The following is a 24244-nucleotide window of genomic DNA, read 5'->3' on the forward strand; positions in this document are numbered from 1 at the left end:
GGTGCTGTGTCTGCTGTGCTGGCGAGAACGATGGCTGTTGTTGTTGGCGATGTTGCAGTCTTGGAGGGTGTTACAGGAAGCTTGCTGACACTGGTTGGGGATGAAGAAGCAGAGACACTCATGGTAGGACCGTGTGCAGTTGTGGACGGTGAAGCTGATGTGCCAGCTATGGGCACACTACTGGTTTGAGTGACTCCCGTGGTGCTGCCCACGCTCTCGGTCCCCAGTGTGTGAGAAGATACTGCCGTTGGCTGAGATGAGGTGCCAGAGGACGCCATTGTTGACGTTACCCCAGCTCCAGTGGACAGTGAGTCTGTGGAGGTGCCTCCACTGAGAACTGTGGTTGCAGGAGGTGTTGTGCCTGCTGTGCTGGTGACAGAGGTTACTGTTGATGCTGGCGAGGTTGTGGTCTTGGAGGATGTCCCGGGAAGCTTGCTGACACTTGTTGGGGACGAAGGGGCTGTGTCACCTGCAAGGGTCGTCTTTGCAGAGACAGTTATTGTAGGACTGTGTGCACTTGGGGACTGTGAAGGTGATGTGCCAGTTGTGGGGGGGCTGCTTGTTTGAGTGTCTCCAGTGGAGCCCACATTCTTAGATACTGAAATCAGAGAAGATGCTTCCATTGGCTGAGAAGCTAAGAATGAAGGAAATTATAAAATTAGTGATCAATCATATTAAGAATTTAAAACGTATAGAAAGAATTAACAAAACCAAAAAATGGTTGTCAGTAAATTGAGAAATTTTTGTCCAGGTGGAATTAGAAAAGCTGAAGAAAACCCTGTGTACTAAAATCAGTAGTAATTTAGGATGAAATTACAAAGGACTCTGAGAATAATGCAAACAACTGTACTTCAAAAAAATTGGAATTTAGAGGTTTGACCAATATCTTTTCTAGAAACACAATACTTAACCAAGCCATATCATGAAGAAACAGAAAATCTGAATATACCTATAACTTATAAGTTGATTGAATCAGCAATGAAAGTTCTTAAATAGGAAGAGTAGTTCTGAACTCATTGGCTTCTCTTGTGATTGCTATTCATTGGAACGAATGTTTTCCAACTCATTCTTTAGGCCAGAATTACCCTGATACCGAATAGAGACAAAGACAGAAGAATATAATATCTCTATGACTAATATCCCTTATGAATTTTGATACAAAATCCTCAACAAAATAGTAGAAAACAGATTTCAGGAGCATTTTTAAAGGGTATGCAACATGACTAAGTGAAATTAAATCTGGACTACAAGGATGATTGAACATATAAAGCTCCATCATTATTATATACCATACTAATAGTGAAGAGAAAAAAATAGCAAAATCATCTCAATTGATGTAGAAAAAGCATTTGACAGAAAACTCAGCAATCTTCATGACTAAAAAAATCAGCAACTATGAATTGGAGGAAACTATCTCAATATAATGAAAGTCATATATGCAAATCCCATAGCAAATATCATCCCCAATGGTAAAACACTAAAAGCTTTTCCTCTAAGACCAGAAATAAGGCAAAGATGGCCACCTTCACCACTTCTATTCAATATAGTATTGGAAGTTCTAGATAGATCTATTACTCAAGTAAAAGAAATAAAATATGAATCCAAATATGAAAGGAATAAAGTTATCTGTTTGTAGATGATATGATCTTATATGTAGAGAATCACAAAGAAAGTTGAACTAATAAATGTATTTAGCAAAGTAGTAGTTTACAAAGTTAACAACATACAAAAATCAGTTGCATTTCTACAAACTAGTAATAATTAATCTGAAAAGGAAATTAAGAAAACAATTTCACTCACATTACATAAGAGAAAACTTATGAATTAATTTAACCAAGGTGAAAGACTTGTACAATGAAAACTACAAAACATTGTTAAAAGAAGTTAAAAGCATAAATAAATGGAAACATTTTCCATGTTCATGGGTTGGAAGCTTTAATGGTGTTAGAATGTCAATAATACCCAAAGCACTCTACAGTTTCAATGTAATTTCCTATCAAAATCTCAATGACATATTTTGGGGAAATAGAAAATTTCATTCTAAATTTCATAGACTCTTAAGAGACCCCCAAACAGCTAAAACAATCTTGAGAAAGAAGACAAATTGGAAGGACCCACACCTCTTATTTCAAAACTTATTACTAAAGCAAATACTTAGTATTCAAAAACAGTGTGATACCAACATACAGACAGGCTTATAGACCAAAGAGCTAGAATAGAGAGCCCAGAAATAAACCCCTGCGTATATACTCAAATTATCAACATCATTGAATGGGAAAAAGGATAGGTTGTTTTGTTTTCCCCTAGCAAGTGGTGCTGGGAAAGTGTATATCCAAAGGCAAAGGAATGAAGTTCCACTTACCTAATATCACGTACAAAATTTAACTCAAAATGGATCATAGTTCCCAATGTAAGACTGTAACCTATAAAATTCCCCAAGAAAATAGGACAAAAGCTTCACAATATTGAATTTGGAAATGAGTTTTTCGATATTATACCAAAGGCATAGACAACAAAAAAAAGACAAATCGAATTAATGAAAATTTACAAAATTTGTGCACCAAAAGTTACTACCAACAGAGTAAAAAGACATTGGGAGAAAATAACAGCAAATCATGTCTGGTTAGGATTAATATCCAGAATATAGAAAACTAAACTCAACAAAAGCCCAAACAGTTCAATTAAAAACTGGACAAAGAACTTGAATAGATATTTTCCAAAGAAGATATACAAATGTCAAATAAGGACATGAAAAAATTCTCAACATCACATTCAGTAGGCAAATACAAAATCAAAACTATAATGAGATGGGTGCATCACACCCATCAAGATGGTCACTATCAAAACAAACAAACAAACAAACAAACAGAAAATCGCACATCTTGGTAAGGATGTGGAGAAATTTAAGCCTTTGTGCACTATTGGTGGGAACATAAAATAGTACAGTTGCTGTGGTAAATAGTGTGACAGTTCCTCAAAAATTAAAAATGGAATTACCATGTGACCCAACAATTCTACTCCTAGATACATTTACACAATGGAATACTACTCAGCAATCAAAAAAGACAAACTCATGGCATTTGCAACAATATGAATGGAGCTGGAAGGGATTATACTAGCTGAAATAAGTCAACAGGAAAAAGATAAACATAGAATGATCTCATTTATATGCAAAATATAGAGAAACCAAGCAAAAGGTCAAGAAAAAGATGAAACTAGCAAGCTGACCAAAGACCTGAGGCCTACAGCAAGGGTGGCAAAGGGAGGGGTTTCAAAACAGGGCCAGGAAGAACACAGGGAATATAGCCATGGTGCACAGGTGCTGTGGTGGTGGGAGAACTATGGGGACTACACCTGAGGGGAGAAACCAATTACTGTACAAAAAGAACAATAATGTAAAAAAAAAAAAAAAAAATGAAAAAATACAGTTTAACTTATCCCACATAAATCATTTTGTATCCTTTTTTTTTTTAACCTGATATTGTCAGTATTTCTTACCATTTCTACTCTTAGTGAACAGATCAAGGAGAGACAAATCTTTATGTCTTGGATGATAGTTTTCTCTCTTGCCCTTGTTGGAGTCATGGAAGAGTGAGCTCAGGGAAGGGGCCAGCTCAGTCCAAGATCTTGTTCACCGAGCTCCAGAGGTCACCTCTCCTAACACAACCTTTCCTCCAACCTGGCAACTTTCATTGCTGCCATTCCCGTTTTCCTCTAACTAGGAGCCCCCACGGAGGGGCAGACCCAGCTCGTGGAGCCTTTTTTTCAGTGCAGCCACCTAGAAACACTTCTCTTGAGATAATCAGAGCTTAGGGACTGTGTGCTGCTCTTTGCTTCTAAGTTTTTCCTTAGGAAGTCTTACTTTATGCTTGTGTTGCTATATTTGATATAGGATAGTGCATAATTCACTTACTATTGAACACTTAGGCTGTTTCCCAGTGTTTTGTTACTATAAATAAATCTTTGGTGACTTTGTGCATAACGTTTTGCTTTTATTATTTCAGCTCATTTCCTTAACACGGATTCTGTAAGGGGAATTACTGATTAATGCTGTTATAAAATTTTTCATGTAGGGTCCTCCCTGGTGGCACAAGGGGTTAAGCACAGCACTGTGAAGCTGTCCATAGCCCCTGTAGCACATGTTCGATCTCTGCCGGCCAGGGAGCTACCCACATGGTGCAGCAGATCTCTCCTGACTTGCCCGCTGCTCCCCTCAGCAGTGTATTTCAGTCAATCCACCTGTTCTGTTCCCCACTCTGTCTCTGGTGAATCCTCGCACACCCCCACACCTCTGGCCTGTACCTCAGTTCTTGTATGCATAGGTAAATAAATCTTTAAAAAAATTTTTTTTCATGTTACTAATACATACTGCCAAATTTCTTGACAGAAATGTAGTGCCAAGTTACAATTGCATTAGCAGTATATGAGAATCTATTTCCCAATACTCTCTCCTTTGGTGGTACTTATTTTAAATCCTGTGAAATAGGACTGTCTACTTTATTCAAGTTCTCATTTTAAGGACTTGCTCATCTTAACCAGGTTTAACAAGTCTCTAAATCTGTTGACTTCTTTAGGAGGAAGAGATTAGCATTAGATACATCAAAAGTATGGTATTGTGTTTGTCTTTCACCATTGTTTACACAATCCATCTTCAGCCACTCCTTCAACAGATCATTTAGAAAAACAGTTTGCAGATAACCCTATCCACTAAGCTTGTGCAAGTTATTCTTAGACAACAAATCCTGGTGAGGGAGGAGGGCTAAAGAAGTCAATTCTCAAAAGATAAGATATATCCGACCCTCTGGGGGAACTTATATTGCTGGACCCACGCCCAGAGTCTCATTGCTTATGCATACAGTAAGGGTCCAGGAATCTGCATTTTAACTGTGCCCAGGCTAATTCTAATATCAGTTGTCCATTGACAATGCCCTTAAAATAAAATAACATCTGCTCTTAAAATATTTTGTAAGCTGAAAGTATCTTTCTGAGGTTGCAAGACACAGTAATTTAGGGTATAGATCAAATTTTGTTCCCAGCCTTATTCTTTTTTTTTTTTTTTTTATAGAGGCATGCTTTTATTTATTTGTTTGCTGGTTTGTTTGTTTGTTTTGTTTATACAAGCACTGGGTACAGTCAGAAGCGCGGGAGGGTGAGAGAATTCACCAGAGCCAGAGCGGGGAGCAGAGCAGGCAGAAGGACCGAAGTACACTGCTGAGGGGAGCAGCGGGCGGCAGGAGAGGTCTGCACGCCATGTGGGACCCTCCTCTGGTGGCCGGGGAGCAGCCGGGGATCGAACCGGCGCCGCAGAGGCCGCGCGCAGTTTCGCAACCCAGCGCTCAACCGCTGCGCCACCGGGGAGGCCCCCCAGCCTTATTCTTGCTGCTCAGGATATAACTAGAATGTACTGGCTTTGTCTTTCACTAGGATGCAAGTGAGGATCTCCAGATTGCCTCAGACTCTTAGACAACAAAATCCTGTTGTTCTCACCCAGGTCAAATACACAGCATACTTTCAGAGGAGAGAGCTAGGAGAATTGGCTGTAAAGATTTGATATTTGAGAGAGATTTGAAATCAGTCCTCTCTTGAACATCTTGAAAAAGGGGTCTACACTCTCTACCTCTTCTTTATCATCTACTCCTTATACGCTACCCTCAGTCACTTCACTGATAAAACTTTCCTCAAAAGTTACCCCCCAACTCCTTCATAAATCACTAAAACCAATTTTCTTCTCAATCCCTAATTAGTCTCTGTAAAAATAGACACCACCCATCTAGCCAAAACATATTTATTGATCATCTACTGTAATATCCACTCCTTGACCATTGTCCCCTTGAATTTGCAAGGTATTGCCCTCCTGGTTGATTCTTCTCCACCCAACACTTGTTCCTTATGCTCTTTGTCACTTCTTTCTAAGTGTCCAAAGGAAGTCAGTTTTCTGGATGTCATCTCTAGTCTTTCCCCTCTGCTACACTGTCTCTCTGGCCAACTTGCAGCTTTCGTGCCTAACAAATCTACAATCCTACCTTGATTTTACACTCATTTTCCAGTGATCTCCTGGTTAGAGAGCAAAGGAAACAGCCAAGTGAGACTTTTTTTCAAATAGCTTTTTTCTATTGTCCTTCTAGCGATTGCAAGTAACATCAGTCCCCCAGATATCCAGGACAGAAACCTCTGAGCAATCTTTTGTTGCTTCCTCTTCCTCTCCTCCAACATCATAGTTTGACATCATCTATTATTCATCCAAATTTGTAGTCTTCTGTTCACTTTGCCATGTTATCCTCATTATTTTGACAATTGCAGCAACCTCTTAAATTGTTATTCATGATTACAGCACCCGACTCCCTCAAATCTTAGTTTCCATCATACCATTGTTGGATTGATCTTCAGCTATGGGGACCAGGAAGGTTTCTTCTATTGTCTCCTTAGCAGGGACAACTTTAGAAAATGTTTGTATTGCCTGTCTTTGAAGGCAGCTACTTAGATCCTAAGGGCATGGGTGTAGATGTCCATCAGAGCTGTAGAGAAGGGGGACTGCAATTGTCCCTGTCATCCTCTCACAACTAGGAGAAGGGTTCCAAAGCATATGTGCCCAGAGGGAGGCCATTTGTGGTGGTGGACCTTCCCCTGGTTGTGTCAGAATATTCCAGAGTCTTGTCTAGAGATCTGTCTGCATTGTAGGATGGCTTTTGCAATGATGAATGACCATTCTCAAGGCACTTATATCCTTTTTTTTTAATGTTTTTTATTTTTAATTTTTTTTAATTTAAATTTTTATTTTTATATTCCCCATACAATTACAACCCCCTTATTTTTACCCCAAGCCCTCCTTTCCCCGCCCCCCATAGAGTGTCTCTTGTTCATAATTATTTGTTGATTTTGATATTTTCTTTCTTATAGTTATTCTTTTTCCTGGTCCCTTATTTAAGTTTTCTAGATTCCTGCTATGAGTGAGATCATCCGGTATTTTTCTTTTTCTTTCTGGCTTATTTCGCTGAGCATGATCCCTTCCAGCGCCATCCATGTTGCTGCAAATTGCATGTGTTTATCTTTTTTGAATGCTGAGTAATATTCCATGGTGTATATGTACCACATCTTCTTGATCCAGTCATGTATTTTTGGGCATTTGGGTTGTTTCCAAATCTAGGTCTTCATGGTGAGTTCTTGAGTGTCAACTGACTTGTGATTAAACTTGGGGATAGGGATTTCTCATGTAACTTTCTCTGTAGGCACATTTTGACACTGTGAATAATAAAAATGTTAATCCCTCATATTTGTACAGTGTTTTATTGCTTGCCCTTTTTAATAGCCTCCCCCCCCCACTTCACAAGTGAGGAAACAGATTTGGATGGTGATGTGACTTGCCCAACATCACATATCTTGTAAGTGACATGGTTGGGACTCAAAGCTAAGAGTCTAGGCTTGGAAGGTGTGAGCTGTTCCTCAACTGTGGAACTGCCCTAAGTAAAAGCTCTTTCCACAGTTTGGGCTATTCTAATCCTACCTCAACAAAGAGAAATGTGACTGACCTGCTCTGAGTCTGCCACATACAGACATACAGAGTGGTCTGAATCTGGCACCTTTTCAGGAGCAAGTGATGTGACACCTGGATTATTTTGCCAACTTTCCTGGCATCTCCTTTTCTGTGAGTATTTCAGAGTGAGTTGTGATAACTGTTGACCCCTGAGGTGACAAGACCACCAGAAATCATGTGTACAGTACCACCTAAAATAGATAGTTTTAAAAAATTTCTGTCAGAGCAGGAAGCTGCATCCAGGAACTGTGAGGGCAGTGGAGCTGGCCCTGAGAGGTTTTTTGCCAACAGTTCAGTCAGAGAGCTCTTGACAAAGCAATTATTTTTCTCCCCTTGGACTGTGTCTGGTGGGAGAGGACCAGTGGTTGACTTAGTTCTCCTATCTGGCCCACTGGTGACTACACAGATATAAGATGATGGGTTTGACTCAGGTGAAGGAGTAGTGGCAAAAGTGATGATGGTAGTGACCAATAGCCTCCCCAAAGAGTGGTGAAGTCACACCCTGAAGGGAAAGCAAAACCATTGTCTTTTGTGGTGTTGTGGGTTGACACTTAGGCTTAATGTCTGTTCTGCTTGTCTTCAGTTATTCCTGAACTGGAGGTGAGGGACTCATGAGCCTTCCTACCCACAGCTTCACTTTTCTTATTTCCTGATTGATGGGTCCCCTCCTCAGGATGTGTTTTGGGTAATGTAGAAGACAGCCTGGAGGAGAAATCTGACTCACAGATAGGCAGAAGAGGCATGGGGAGAAGGATGGGGAGAAGAGGCAGATCTGCTAGCATTGCCACCCTGTGTAGGGTGCCCAGGGGTATTTGTGTGTGTATCAACTCACTGCTGGCACAGTCCCCATTCTCATCACAGTAATTGGACTTTGAGATGAGGCCTTGGCACCTCTGTCAGCGAAGAAAGCAGGTGGTGAGAATATTGCTCACACACAGTTGGGTCTGGACTTCCTAGAATGGGGGATGAAGATTCTAATTCCCTCAGAAATTCTTGGTGACCAAGACTGAAATTCCTGAGTGGTTCCTTGCCTGTGAGTGATTTAGGACTCCTGCTCGTCTGCAGTCAGGATCAGGAGCTGGAGTGTTCTCAGAGCTGCCCATCAGGGATTACATGTGAGCATGAGATGATGGATGTGCTGCCTGTCAAAGTAGCTTCTGAAGGGGTTGTGATGTGCCACAGGTGACAATGAAAGAGGTGGTTTGGGATTGTGATCTTGCTTATTTTACAGGAAACAGAACCTGTGACCAATATTATGTCTGCTGGGTATTTTTCCCCTATTGCTCCCAGGATTCATGATGAGAAAAGACACTAACTCAAAATGCCTATAAGATAACTGACCTTCCAAAACTTCAGCACCTAGAATAGTGCCTGGCACACGAGACTTGTGTGATAAGCATCTATTGAATGTATGAACTAATGTGTACCCATTTCCTGGTCTTTGGTTCCTTCAGCCAATGTTGGAGAGAGGGTAAAGCTGCACCTGTGTCTCTTATAACTGTCTCAATGGCCCTGGGGCCAGGAGGAGGTCAACAAAATAAGAGGTGTGATCACTTCTGCAGCAGAAAGTAGCCAAGTTCCCAAGGGCAACCTTAGGCTAGGTGGGCAAGTCTGCCTGGGATGGGAGCCTGGGAGAAAGGCACTTCCAAATCAAGAGGCAGAGGCTGGGGATTGAACTTCTATGCAGAGGAAGGCATGGTGAAGAAAAACAACGCAGTTGTCCTGGTGGGCAGGAAGTCAAAACTGGATTTTGGTACTTTGGGACTTGGACCTAGAGTTTGTTTATCACCAGGTTGACCTAGGTGCTGCCACACCAGGTGCTGGGAGAAGTGAGGTTAATGACCTCTGGGTACATCCAAGGTAAAGAAATGCCTGGCCAATAGATATGTTTGGGCTGTGACTTCAGTGGGTATAGTTGGAAAGGAGAGACAGGGTTCTTGCCTTGGAGCCAACTGTGAAGGGTAGACTCTATGGTATTCCCCTCAGTGTTAGTGATCTAAATTTTTGAGGTCAGCTCAAAGGAGGTGATTCCATTTACTGATGAGGAAAAGCATGAGATACTGGAGAAAGCCAGAATGATGTCAATACCTCCTTTCTGATACCCAACTTCCATCAGAACACGGATCAGCTGGTCTTGGATGTGGGGGACAAGGGAAGAAGTGGGAAAACAATATGGTAATAACTAATGTGATTTGATGGTTGCTTGGTCGTTTTAGCTGTGATTTCTGATAGAAATGGTACTCCTGAGATCTCCTAAGAAGATCCTTGCTGAGCCTGACAGGGACAATTAACAGCAGAATCAGACAAGGTCACAGTGGTTAAGATGTGGATTCTAGAGTCAAATCAACTAACATTCACTGTGTGATTTGGACAAGTTGACCTCTCTGAAGCTTAGGATCCTTATCTATAGATGTGGGTAAATAATAGAAATGATGTTAAATTATGCTAATTCCAATGGGGTAGTGCATATAAAGTGCTTGGCCCAGTACCTTTGCTCAACAAATGGCAGCCGGAGCTGCTGTTTATCATTATCTCTACAGATTTTTAAAGTTCTCACAAAAACAGCAATCCTTGGGACTGTCCTTATTAAGGTAGAACATCTGCTTGCTGTTCTTTTTATACATGTCCCCCTCCCCTCCCCAGATGGCCGCTGCTGCCACCAGGTCAAGCCACAGCTTCTTCTGCCTGGATTCCGCAGCCAACTCCCAATTGGTCTCCCATTTCATTCGTGGCGCCTTCCAATTCATTTTTCTGCACAGTGTCCAGAGCAATCATTCCAAATTTCAAATCTGATCATATTACTCCTTTACTTAAAACCCCTCACTCTCTGCCCATTTTAGTTCCTTAAAATCTACAATTCATTCTACAACTTTCAATATCTGAATGATTTAGCACCTGCTAACTTCTCAAATCTTCCAAAGTGTCAAGCTTTTCCTGACCCTGCCTGGTTCAATCTTCACCTCCACCCCCACCCCACCCCCACCCTGGTACACACACCCTGACTCTTCCTGGCTTGTTATTCAGTCTTCAGGTATCAACTCAGATATACGGCACTTCCTCAGAGAAGCCTTCCTGGGCTTATTAATGTAAACGAAGTCTCACTATTTACTCTCATCCCACCCCAGACTTGTTCAGCCTAACACCACATTTACAGCTGGAATTTCTCTGTAATTTTTTTGTGTGTTTGTGCAGACTAGTCCCGAACTCCAGGAGGCTGGGTCCTCCTCCATTCCTCACTGTGGCCTCAGGGTGCTGCCCTAGAACAATGGCAGGCACATAGTAGGCATTCCATAAGTGACTTTTTAAATTTACAAATTTGAATGAATGAATGAGTGAGTGAATCAACATCTCAGCAGGAGTTCTGAGCACATCTGTTCTTTCTCCTTGAATGCGCTGGTCTAGTTTGGCGGTTTGTTAGTAAAAGGTCGTGTGCAGTGTTGCAGACCCCAGTAAGCAACCCCAGCTTACAGCTGGATCGCCAGCTTCCCTACACTTTAATAAAACCCCTTACTCTCTACCCATTTTAGTTCCTTAAAATCCACAATTCATTCTACAACTTTCAAGACCCTGTATGATCTAGCACCTGCCAACCTGGAAACAGGATCTATGACTTAGTCCTTTTCATCTCAAGAGCACTTGAAACAAGTAGAATTTCAACAAGTGAATGAATAACTCCAAACTCTCCTATTTGGAATTTCCTAAGACCCACTGGCAACAAGGCTTTTGGAACTCTTTTGGAGTTTGGAACAATTTTAGGGTATCAGTATGGAGACCAGATGCCCATGAAGACCTTAACAATGCACACATCCAAGACGCACCTGCTGGCTCAAGCTGGTGCCCACTGCATGAGCATTGCTGTGACAGTAGAGGCCACCAAACGCAGACACAAACACCCATCGGCCTGGCCTCTTGAGGGTTTCCAGGATGATGTGGAGTTTTTAAACTACTATGAAATGCCAAAAAATTGAGTTCATTTTAACTCAACTCCTGAGCAACATGCCAGGAAATGTGTCTGCTTAACTGGAGTTCAGCCTTAGCAGAAGGAAAGTGAACATTCAAGGTGAAAGCTAAAACTCCTAGGAAGAAAGTTGGCCTCTACAGTCTCAGCCCTGGCCCTCAGAGTTGTGGCTCATTGGGCTGCATTTTGTACCTGCCTCAAGCATTTAGCCATGCCAGGAAACCAGAGAACCAACAAGGCAGCAAACCACTTGTTTGAGCACATAAAAGGCCAGCGGCTTCTAGACCTTTCCTGGCAATGAAGACATAAATCACTTGTCTGTCAACCACTGGCAGCCTGGCCAGTCGCTGCTTCCGGAGTTGAGCCCAGAGACCAAAGGTGTGGAGATTACTGAGCCAGGACTGTGAATGGGGTGACTTAGCCTGAACAGGGCCTCGGCTGATGGCAGAGGCTGGCATGCTAGGTCGCTTCAAGTGGTAAGTGGCATTCAGAATGAGACAGGGCAAGCTAGGGTTATTAGGCAGTTTTAGGGATAGTGCAGGAGGGGACCTCTGAAAAATTTAGGGAGGCTTCAGAGATAAGGACAAGCAAGGGAAAGTAACCCATTCCATTAGGAAAAACAAACATGCCAGGACCAAGGACAACATTGTTAATGCTGGTCCAGGTTTCCTTCAGGTGGTAAAGGGACGCGGAGATTGGAGAAATGGAGAATGGTTTAATTTATGGTCACATTAGAAGGGCAGCTGTTTAACTTCAATGCAGGGATGCCCATCCAGAAGACTGGGCCATAAATTTAAAGATGCAACAAATGGGGAAAGAGAAAGCTGTTAGATAAGGAATGTGAAGATCCCCACTCAGTAGCAAATTGAGTGAGACAGCCAAGAACTGACCAATCACAAAGAGACTGGGGCAGCTTTAGAATAAGGAGGGAAAAAAAGGTATAGATTCCCTGAGACATGACTCCACTTTGGCTTCCTTGCCCCTCCCACTTTATTTCTGCTCTTTTCCTCCTCAATAAACTTTTTCTTTCTCTAAACAAACCTGACCTGCCTCTTCTCGCTTGCTTGCCTGAGCGTCTGCGAAGTTCCTGCTGCGGCTTCGTGAGACACCAACCCGTGGGGGTCTAGTGGCCGGGGCTCAGCGCTGCCCTGCAGCCTGGGATCCGTTCCTGGCTGAGAGACTAGGCCTGACAATTCAAGAAGAAACCAAGACAGACCTTGCAAACCTCCTGGAAGGAGAAGACTGGGGTTTCAAGATTCCAGAATCTCTGGAAAATTGGAAATGCCACTAACAGAGGTGACCATTCCATTCCTGGCACCATCACCCTCCTTGCCTCTGCTCCCCCTAGCTACTCAGCTCTAAAGCGAAGCAGACCCTCTCAAATAAGTTTTTATGACTATTCTTTATACCAGATATCATCTCATTTTGCCTTCACCACAGTCCCATGAAATAACCCGTCCCATTTGACTCATCGCATTGGTAAAGATACCGAGACTCTAGATCTGCAGGCATGTGGCCCATGTCCGCTGGGCTGGTAGGTGGCAATGTTGACTGGGGTTTCCTGATGTAAGTTCTTGCTCTTGTCTATACATTTTCCTGAGCCATTAGCCTACCTTTGATTCATTTCCTTATCAGGACCTCTTATTCATGAATGCTCTCCTTTTGGGTGTCCCCCCACAGTCAGGGTTTCCTGGGGGAGAGACAGCCTAAGGAGGGTTCTGGTGTCCTTGATGACAGGTTGGGGATGCTCTTTCAGACCAACGAGGTGTTGACAGAAGGAGACACTTCCCTCTGGGGCCCTCTTTAGCCTGGTAACCCCTGTGATTATGCAAGCAGCAGCCCCTCACTCACTGGGTCACTGATGATATTGGAGTTCAAGACTTGTTTTACCTGCTGTTTGTGTGCCCTATTTTCCCCTTCCACCCTTGAGAGCCAGGGCTTTCCCTTAGGGAAGACTTTATCCCTGCAGCTCCTTCTTGTAAATCCTGGGGTTTCTCCCTCTGACCTCCACCATGACACAGGCCTGAGTGAGGGTCCTGGCAGCCAGTGTGGACACAGACCCTACACTTAAATATGGGCAGGTCATCCATGAGTGCCTCTCAGGGATCCAAGGGAATGGAGCTGACCAGGTTCCACCTTCCCAGACACTCCCCAGGCAGATGTAGAGAGCTAACTGCCACCCTGACAACACTACATTTCCCTCTGTTCTCTCGATGCTCAAGCAGATGCTCGGGGAGCCATCTCCCATCCCAGCCCCATGCTTCCTCCTGGCCCTGCTCCACTCTGCCCCCTTTAATCACATGTGGGGCTCAGTGCTCCAGGGCACCTCTTCATCTTAGGGACATCCTTCCATATTCAGGGTCCTTCACTCCTCTTGTTCATATCAGTTCTGCCCACCTTGGCTTGCTCTGTCCACTCCCACCCCAGTTGCTACCCCTCAGGTCTCTCTCCACAGACCCCGCCGTCTGGCTTGTCTTGAGCTTGATGATCCTGACATAGAGCTGAGTCTGGAGTTGGTACCAAACATTTTTTGTGTTGACTTTAAATCACAGAATAGTAAAACCTGAAGAACCTAGGAAGCCAGAGGTCATGCCATTCGCTGCCCTGGCTTTTCATAGGGGAACAGAGGTGTGGAGGTATATAATGGACCTGGTCACAGGGACCAGATCAGCTAGCAGCAAAGCCAAGACAGGCCGCAGGGTCCCTAAGTTCAAGCCACCTTCTCCCCATTGGCCGTGGTCACTCCTTCCTCTGTTTCATCCCAGGACAAGGCCCTGAGAAGCTGGCTACTGCGGGCCCTGAAGGCTCCATCTAACCTCCATCTAGCTCTGTTTCCTTATGTGTCATGGGAATGGGGTGGGGGGAGGAAGGGTTGAAGTGTTGGGGTGATTGTGGTTGTTTCATTTGGTCTTAGCCAAGACTTTAAATATTTCAAGGAAGGTGGAATATTCCACTTCTCCAGCTTCGTGTCTCTTACTGTTTGTATGAGAGTGTTCCTTCTGACTGACTCCCCAGAAATCATTCCTTTGGTGAAAGCTTCCCCCTGGCCTGTTGTGGCAGGGAAGGAGCAGTGATATCTTTGGTTCCATTTGGCTCCTGACCAGTCATTTTCTCCTGCGCCCCAGAGCCTCTCAGGAGACTCAGATACCCAGAAATGCAGGATGAAACATGGCCCTGGAATCTGAGAGGCAACCGGGAAGATGGTTGGAGAGGACCAGAGGACCCCAGGAGAACTTCTCCAAAAGGCCTTCTCCACCCCCACCCCCAACTCTGTACCTAGAGGGGAGAAGGGATGTGGAGGACTGTGATCCCAACCCCTGGGGGCATTAATAAAAGAGATTTTTTTTTAACCCAGTGTTAGGGGCAGGAAGCCCACTGTCCCTGTCACAGCAGCCCACTCCTCCCTGCCTTGTTTCTCCACACCAGTCTGCCGCTGTTCTTCCTGCTTCCTTCCTTCAGGTCTGCCTCTCTTCCCAATTTTCTCCACCCTCTGCTTTATTTTGCTTTGATTTATCAGTTTCTCACCCATCTTTTCCTCTGACTTTGCTACATCTTCAAATGTTTTTCTTCCATTTCCATCACCCAGCTTTCCTGTTTTCCTCTTCCACTCTCTCTCAATTCTTCCTCCCCCTTTCTACAGTTCTGGGCCTTTCCCATCATAAAACAAGGCTTGCCTTCGCACACCCAATCACACCACTGTGCCCCCTCCCCAGACACCTCTGTTTCTCTCTTTCTCCTCCTTTCTCTGTCTCTCTAGAATTCTCCCAATCTGTCCATTTACCAGAACCAACCCAGTGCCTGATAGTGTCCCTGAAGTCAGCCCCCCTTTTTCCCCAGAATGCTGCTCCAGGAACATTACTTACCTAGGACTGCTAGCCAAAGGAAGCGGGAACTTAAGCAGCTCACGAGCACCCAAGGGACACTTCCTCTGTGGACACCCCGCATGGCTCCAGAAAGTCCTCTTGGTTCCTTTAGAGAAGCTCCTTGGCACAGAAGCAGAGCTTAAGCAGAGGTGAACCTGTCCCCACCAGCTGCTGGCCTGAAACAGGTGTATTTCCCTGAGGGGCCAGAGTACCAAGAGAGGAGGACAAAAGAAGGCAGGGCCCCATGCCAATCATCCTTTCCTCTTCTTTTCTTTCCTCAGACTCCACCCCCTTCCCCACCAGGAAAGAAAGGAAAACAAAAAAAAAAAAAACACTCGTACACCCAGTGCCCTGCATTCAGCCAGCCAGAGCCAAGTCAGAAAGGGTTGAGAGAGGGTTGTGGGGAAATAGAAACCAGTATGCATTGGAAATGCAAATGAATGGGCCACCCTCTTGCCTGGGCTTCTGGGCCCGCTCCTCCTGCTCAAGGGCTGTCCTCAGCTGCAGTAGAAGGCAGCTGGATCATTTCAGAAGGACAGGTGAGATTGGAGAATAAAGAGGCCCAGGGGATGAATTTGGAATTATATGAATAGAAGGAAAAGACTGAGATTTGAGGAGCCCCTAAGAAACATGAGGGAAGGGGGAGGGGGGTACAACTCAGAAATACTATGTGACTTTGGACAGGAGTGGTGGGCTGAGGACATCTGCTCAGACAGTGTCAGGCCCATAGTCTGCACTCACCAGATGACAGATTTCTTCTTTCAGAAAGGGAGAACAGAACCAGGGTCCAGAGAACACAAGGCTTCCTGGAAAAGTAGCTTGACTGTCTGGGGTTGGTTGTGGGGTTGGGTAGAACCTGGGCAGAAGTAACTGTGACCCTAGGATGAAGCAGAGGCAGTCTCTGGAAATCTGGGGTCTTAGATCACCTCATTTTGACTTCTTAGAACTGACATGCATAACCAAGGAAGGACAGTAACCCCAGACTGGGTTGCTAGGTGGGGCTCTGCAAGGGAGAGAGGGTAGTTGGTATAACTCTGTGAAAGAAAACAACAGAGATCTTTCCCCACCCTTTACCACAGCATAATCCCTGCTTCTGGTTCTTCAAGATTTGATTCTCTGAGTGTGGGGTCTGTGGTGTGATTGGTTGCAGAAGTGGTTGCTCAGGCTTCCAGACTCCAAACAGCCCAGGATGAGGAATCAGCATTTCTGCATTCCCTGAGTGAGCAGGCCTGGCACACAGAAGAGGAGTCGGCTGACATTGCGGTGCCATCTCAGGGGACCCACCACCTTATTGGCTATTTGCCTCCTAAAAACTAAAAGTCCAACAATAACTGAAACCCCAAAACTGCAATCTCCCGGTAATGATGCAGATTCTACAGAGAAGCAGCGTGCCCCAACTCCATCAGTCCCTCCACCACTGTATAAATGACTGGATCCCATTCTTCATTGGGTATAAGAAAGTCATGAAGGTTAAGATGGATTTTAGATAAATAGCACCTGGTCAGGATAGGAGGAGGTTAAAACTGAAGAGAGGGCCTCCCCGGTGGCGCAGCGGTTGAACGCTGGGTTTCGAAGTTGCCCGCAGCCTCTGCAGCGCCGGTTCAATCCCTGGCTGCTCCCCGGCCACCGGAGGAGGGTCCCGCATGGCGCGCAGACCTCTCCTGCCGCCCGCTGCTCCCCTCAGCAGTGTACTTCGGTCCTTCTGCCTGCTCTGCTCCCTGCTCTGGCTCTGGTGAATTCTCTCACCCTCCTGTTCTTCTGACTGTACCCAGTGCTTGTATAAATAAATAAATAAATCTTAAAAAAAAAATCAGGATACCAACTTTAATGCAATCCAGGAAATTAAAAAAATAAAATAAATAAAAAATAAATAAAACTGAAGAGAATTCACATAGCTACAAAGAGCCCATTTGGCCTTCCAGGTCATTTTTCTGTGTCAGGACTTTTCATGAGCTCTACCTATTAAATTGCTGTGTGGTTTGTTCAGTGACACTCCCTGGACTACAATTTCCTACATAGAGAGGAGAAAAAAGCATCGAGGTTAGACGAAACTAAGAGTTGGACATCTTATTAACCTAACATAAATAACCACAATTTTCCAATGCCAGGAAGGCCAGAGTATGGTCAAGAGGCTGTGGTTGTGGCCAAGACTCCAACTGGGATCAAGATACCTGGAGTTGAATCCCAACCCTGCCTCCCAAAGCAAGTCATGACCTTTTGGAGACTTGTTTTCCTCATCTGTAAAGTGGGAATAATGTGTCAAAGAAAAACCAGAGCTGGACAGTAGTGGAAAAAACAGATTTTATTAAAGACTTTTATAATAGGGGGCTTTATTCTGAATACAGTGTGGGAAACTTACAGCCCAAGAGCTGGATGGGGGTCAGGGAATAGAAAATTACTAAGAGGAAACATCAGGGAAAAAGGAGATTTTGGCTAAACCCACCTAATAGGATTTTTTAAAAATATTTATTTATTTAGTTAATTTTTTGTGGGACCCTCACCGGCAGCTGGGGAATGAACCAGCACTGCAGAGGCTGCAGGCAGCCTTGCAGCCCAGCACTCAACCGCTGTGCCACCAGGGGAGGCCCCTAAAGATTTATTTATTTATACATACTAGGGCTGAGGTACAGGCCAGAGCTGTGGGGGCGGGGGATGAGAGGATTCACCAGAGACAGAGTGGGGAACAGAACAGGCAGACTGACTGAAATATACCGCTGAGGGTGTTGGGGGGAAATGATGTCCTGAGTTAATCCCATACAGGCTTTGTGGACCCCACCCCCACTCCAGACTAAAGCCATCAAGACATTGGGAAAGACAAATCCCATCACCACCAAAGGGAGGGTGGCTGGGACCTGAGGGTGGAGTTGGGCAGCCAGGTTGGATATAAAAACCAAACACATGGACCTTGGGGTCTCTCTGGCTCGCGATCGCTCGCCTCCTGGCTTCACCGCTCCTGGCTGGCGGCGAACTCTGAGAGCGCCATTTTGGGATTCCTGATCGGCGGATCGGGTAGGACTCATTTAAAACTTTATCTCCCACTTTTCTCCCAGAGCTGTACATTTCCTCATTTCCCCTTGCCTTGTAAATAAACCTTTTTTATTAACCTTTCGCGTGTGCCTGCAGTAGAACATTGATAAGTCCTTTTAAGCGTGCGGGTGAGGACCCACAGTCAGGCACCCCGTTTTGTATTGGGGTTGCTCTACAACAAGGGGAGCAGCGGGTGAGACAGGAGAGGTCTGCGGCACCATGTGGGTTGCCCCCTGACTGGACGGGGATCGAACTCGTGCTGCAGAGGCTGCAGATTGCTTCATAGTGCGGTGCTTAACCCCCTGCACCACCAGGGAGACCTAATAGGGATTTTTGCTGAAGATAAGCCAAGGCAGTCAGATGGCACTTGTGGGAAGGTGAAGGATGAGAAACCTGAGCAGACACTGAGGACGATGAGATCTGGAGGTGGGCCCTCTTGATAAACTGCCCCACTAGGGTTCTTGCTGAAACTGGACTTTACAAGGAAGTACGCAGATGGACCTAAAATAAGATTCAGGAGCTGGCCTAAAGTGCTTTATAAATGTTAAGACACCTGTAGAAGGCACTTGGCTCCTCATTTCATCTGACATCCAGCTCTGAAGACAGAAACAAATGAGGAAAGCCAGGTGGGAGGAATCTGGAAAAGAAGGTGTGGGCTCATCTGCATACCAGTCCTTTCCAGTGTCCCCTCTATATTTTATGGCACTAGTGGGCAAAAATATAATTTATCTTTTCCCTGCCCACCTCCAGTTTCCTTTTGGTTTTCCTTTGAGCCCAACTCCTTCTCAACTTGCCCACTATCCAGAGTTGGGATGTTGCTAGGTCTCTGTGATAAATGCTTCTCTCTATCAAGGGTGGGGCATAGTCCTCTGTTTTCCTCCCTTTTCCCCTCCAAGGCATCTTACCGTGGTAGAAAAGGGCAATCGAGAGGGAGGAAATGTGCATTCACCAAGCTGTCTTGTGGAGATGGCCTAGGGCCACAGAATATCTGGTGTAGACAGGAGCAGGAATCTGAAACCAAGTTTAAGTTGATAGTCCACTAGAACAGAGAGCTCAGTCTGGACTTGGGATACAAATTGGAGCAAGTTTAAGACCGTGAACTTTTCACATGAAAGGAAGACTTGGCTTGAACAGACTCAGCCTGGGTTCTGGGTAGCAAAGCCAAGCTCGTAATGAGACAGGGCAAGCTAGGGTTATTAGGCAGTTTTAGGGACAGTGCAGGAGGGGACCTCTGAAGAATTTAGGGAGGCTTCAGAGATAAGGACAACCAAGGAAATGTAACCAATTCCACTGGGAAAAACAAACATCCTAAGACCACAGACAATCTTGTTAAGGATGGTCCTGGTTTTCTTCAGGTGATAAAGATAAGGTATGGAGATGCTCTCCTGGAAGACTAGGCCATAAAGATAAAGATGCAACAAATGGGGGATGTAACAAATGGGGAAAGACAAACCGGTTAGATAAGGAATGTGAAGATCCCCCACTCAGTAGCAAATTAAGTGAGACAGCCTAGAACTGACCAATCACAAAGAGACTGGTGGAGCTTTAGAATAATCAGGGAAAAAAAGTATATATTCCCTGAGACATGACTCCACTTTGGGCTTCCTTGCCCCTCCCAGGCCTGGTTCCCTGGCCTGGGAGTCCCACTTTATTTCTGCTCTTTTTCTCCTCAATAAACTTTTTCTTTCTATAAACGAACTGAACTGCCTCTTCTCGCTTGCTTGCCTGCTGCGGCTTCATGAGACACCAACCCGTGGGGGGTCTAGCGGCTGGGGCTCAGCGCTGCCCTGCAGCCTGAAATCCATTCCTGGCTGGGAGACTAGGCCTGACAATTCCGGTATCAGTAAAAGCTACCCAAAGTGGGAGGCCCTATTTTTTTGGTGGGGTCCCCAAAATTTATTACATCTATATAATTTATGCCCTAATAGACCCTCATGATGTTAATAAAATTACTCTGGTCACTTAAGATACGTACACTGAGATGGAGATAGGAAACCAGATGTTTATTAAGTCTGATTTATTAAGTCCTGAATAAAAGCCTTGTAAGGAGAGCACCAGACCCTGCATATGTTCCCCTGACCCTGTGAGGTGCATATCACCCTCCCAATGTCATGCAAGAAGACTGAGTTTCACTGAGATGCACAGGTACTGCAGTCATCACTGAGTCATGGTTCAAGTTGGGTGATGGAGTGAAACTGAACAACGCTGACTCCCATCACATGGAAGGTCACAAATCTAGAATTTGAGCTTAGCTGTGAAACCTGGCTTTTACAAGGAAGTTCAGAAATGGTTCCAAAGCACAAGGGCATTAACATGGACTGAGTGCTACTAGATGCTAAACTACGCAATTTCCCCAAGCCAGATATAGAGATGTGCCTTTAAGACAAATAGCTACTACTCAGTGATCAAGAGAGAGACCCTCACGCTCTTTGAGTCCTTTGTGGCAATGTGGAGGTTGCTGTGAGGGACTGTGCTAAGCAAAATAAGTCAGAAGGAGAAAGACAAACACTGGAGGGTTTCACTTGTATGTGGAATATAGAGAAACCAGACAAAAGGTCAAAGACAAGCCTTAAAACCAGCCTTTGAAAGCTGACCAGAGATCTGAGGCATCAGGGAGAGGATGAAGGAGAGGGATAAGCGTGCAAGTGGGGGGGCGGGGGGGAGCACAGTGGGCTCTAGTAAAGGGACGGGTGCTTTGGTGGTGGGAGAGCTACGGTGACCACACCTGAGGGAAGAAATCCTTCACTGTAAAAAAATTAACAAGGAGGTAAGAAAATGGTACTTCATTTAAAAAAAAAAAAGTCAATTAAAGCACTGGATTAAAAATAAACTACTTTTCTTTTTTTTTTTTAAGATTTATTTATTCATGCATGCAAGAACCGGGGTACAGGCCAGATGTGCAAGAGGGTGAGAGGATTCACCAGAGACAGAGTGGGGAAGAGAACAGGCAGACTGACCTGAAATACACTGCTGAGGGGAGCAGCGGGTGAGACAGGAGAGGTCTGCTGTGCCAATAAGCTACTTTTCAAACCAGGAAAAAGAAGAAAAAAAGAAAAAGACGAAATAGCTCTCCAGCTATAAGGAGAGCGCAAGTTGACAATCTCCAGAAGTTACCTCCTTCAGAGTATACCTCAGCTTTCAAGCTCTTCTTGGGATCATCCCTTGGGCCAATGACAGAGCAAAGCAGTGGTGCAAGGACAGCTATTTCCACCAGGCAGTCTGTGCCCCAGAGCACCCCGTAGGGCCGGTAGGGACTTTGTCAGCGCTGCCAGCACCCCTTGTCTGATCCTGCCTCGTCTCTTTGCCTTTCACAGGTATCATTCCAACAGTAATTCGTTTGACTTCACTCCATTTGAGCATTTGCTTTCAGAAGACCCCAAGCTGAAACTCCCGCTTATAAAAGGAGGACCACTTTGCAAATATAGGGACTGACTCCCGCAGTGGGAGACTCCAGGGCCTGTTCCCTTTCCACACCACCCACACATCAGTTCAGTCAGGAGTGTCTGGAGGGCCTGGTACCATGCTGTGCACTTTCCATGAAAAGCTTGTCATCTGCTGGTGAAGACAAGATTCTCGCTACCAAAGAAAAAGACCAAAGGGTTCCACGCCAGATGGCCATGCAGTGTGAGCTGGGGAAGACACTGAAAAGGAGGAAGTGAGGTGATGGAGGGGAAGCCCCATTCCTGGGGCCTTGGCTCCCAGACCCTGGTGAAAGCAGGAGCCCTGGCATTTGCGTCACACAAAGGCCCCTCTCACTCTCCCAGGATTGGGTTTCCTGGCCTCTTTCTCTAAAAGTGCTGAGTATTTTCACACCGATTAGCTCATTTGCCTTCTCATTTTACCTCTGAGGCAGAGGGACACATAATGCCTACTTGGGCAATGTCTTCCAGGCATGGGGTCCCCTCAAGGAGGGGCCATCCTGGGTGTACAGTCAGCAGTACCAACGTCAGGCCCAGGAATCTAGCTGCCATTCACTCAATATTAAGAAGAAGAAAACTAAGTCCAGGTTAGCAGCAGTACTCAATCAAAACCCAGGATCCACGTTCTCAGGTTTGCTATGTGTCCTGTCATTAAGCCTCCCTTTTTAAACAAAGAAAGAAAACAAAAATGTCAATGTAAATTTTGAATTGGAAGAGACAATAGCAATCAAGTAGTCAACACTCCTCGTTCTATCACGGAGGAGGTGCTGGCTCCGAGAGAAGAGAATCCAGGTTCCTGCAGTTGCCAGCTTTGGCCCCAGCTCTCCAGTGCTCCTTCTGCTTTGCTGCGCACTTACCTCATTGATTAAGTTGTCTTTGCATCTTCCTAGCACCCCTGTCAGAACCACTGACCCTAGCCTAAACCAACACTAAGTAAATGATGGAGACTGAATGATGGACTGTCCCCTTGGGCGAGCGGCTGCCAGAGATCGCCAATTCAGGGTTCTGAAAGACAGCCCAACCCAGGTCCAAAGTGGTTTTGTAAAGATTTACTTATTCATGCATACAAGAAGGGGTACAGGCCAGAGGTGCAGGGCGTGAGAGGATCCACCAGAGACAGAGTGGGGAGCAGAACAGGCAGACTGACTGAAATACACTGCTGAGGGGGGCAGCGGGTGAGTCAGGAGAGGTCTGCTGCACCATGTAGGTATCTCCCTGGCCAGGGATCGAATTCGTGCTGCAGTGGTCGTGGATGGCTTCATAGGTTGCATCTTAATCCCTTGCACCACCAGGGAGACCCCCAAAATGGCTTTTTAAAATAAAGTTGTTTTATTCCCAATATGGAATATAATACTGGTTGCTATAGATGACGTGGAAAATACTTCCAAGTAGAGAGAAAAGAAACACCCTAGATGTTTCCCCACCCAAGAAAAATACCTATTAATACATTAACAGATTTCTATTGTCTTCCCACAAGTAGTTCATATATGTAGCTTTAATATATCATATTGTCATTTGGATTCTTCTTTTACCACATAAATTTAAGCCTAAACATTTCTTCCTGTTATTACAAATGCTTCATTTCCACATTTTTAAAGATTGCCTCACATGCCACTGAGTTGACTGCCACCATAGCTTTCTTAATTATGTTGTTTGTAGTTGTCCCTGTTACAAAAAGCAGAGACGAGAGAATCTGTGCATAAAGCTCCTCTGGTATTTACGTTCATTTCCTTAAGACAAATCAATTCTGATGTGTTTTTCTAGGCCACTCCATTCTACCTTCTCCTAAAGCAGGAAGTTAATGAACATGAAGTAGCTGAGTCTACAGGATGTGAATCGTATCATTGGACACTTGTGATTTATAAATCTCTAATGCTGACAGTCTAATGATAGAGGAAAAACCAAAAGTAGGAAGAAATAAAATGACGGGTGGATGAAAGACTCACCAGGTGAATTGGAAAACAGCTAGATTCCACCACACTGAATGGCTTAAAACAATAGAAACTTATTCTCTCACAGATCAGGAAGCCAGAAGTCTTAAATCAAGGTGTTGGCAGGACCATGCTTCCTCCAGAGGCCCTCAGGAGCATCTTTCCTTACCTCTTCTAGCTTCTGGAAGTTGCTAGAACTCCTTGGTTTTCCTTGATTTGCAGCTGCCTCACTTCACTCTGTCTTGGGCGTCATAAGGCCATCTCCTACCATGTGTCTGGGTCTGCTGTCTCTGTTTATAAGAATGCTAGTCACTGCAGTGTGTAGGCCCCATCTTAGTCTAGTATGACCTCAGTTTAGCCAAATCACATCTGCAAAGACTCAATATCCAAGTATGTTCACATTCTGAGGTTCCAGGTGACCTGAACTGGGAAGGAGGATGCATTTATCCAACAATCCCCTTAAAGAAAGTTGGGGAAGGGGAAATGTATGGGTCATTATAACAGATGATAACCTC

Source organism: Talpa europaea (assembly GCF_964194135.1).
Source record: "Talpa europaea genome assembly, chromosome: 4".
NCBI classification, from domain to species: domain Eukaryota; kingdom Metazoa; phylum Chordata; class Mammalia; order Eulipotyphla; family Talpidae; genus Talpa; species Talpa europaea.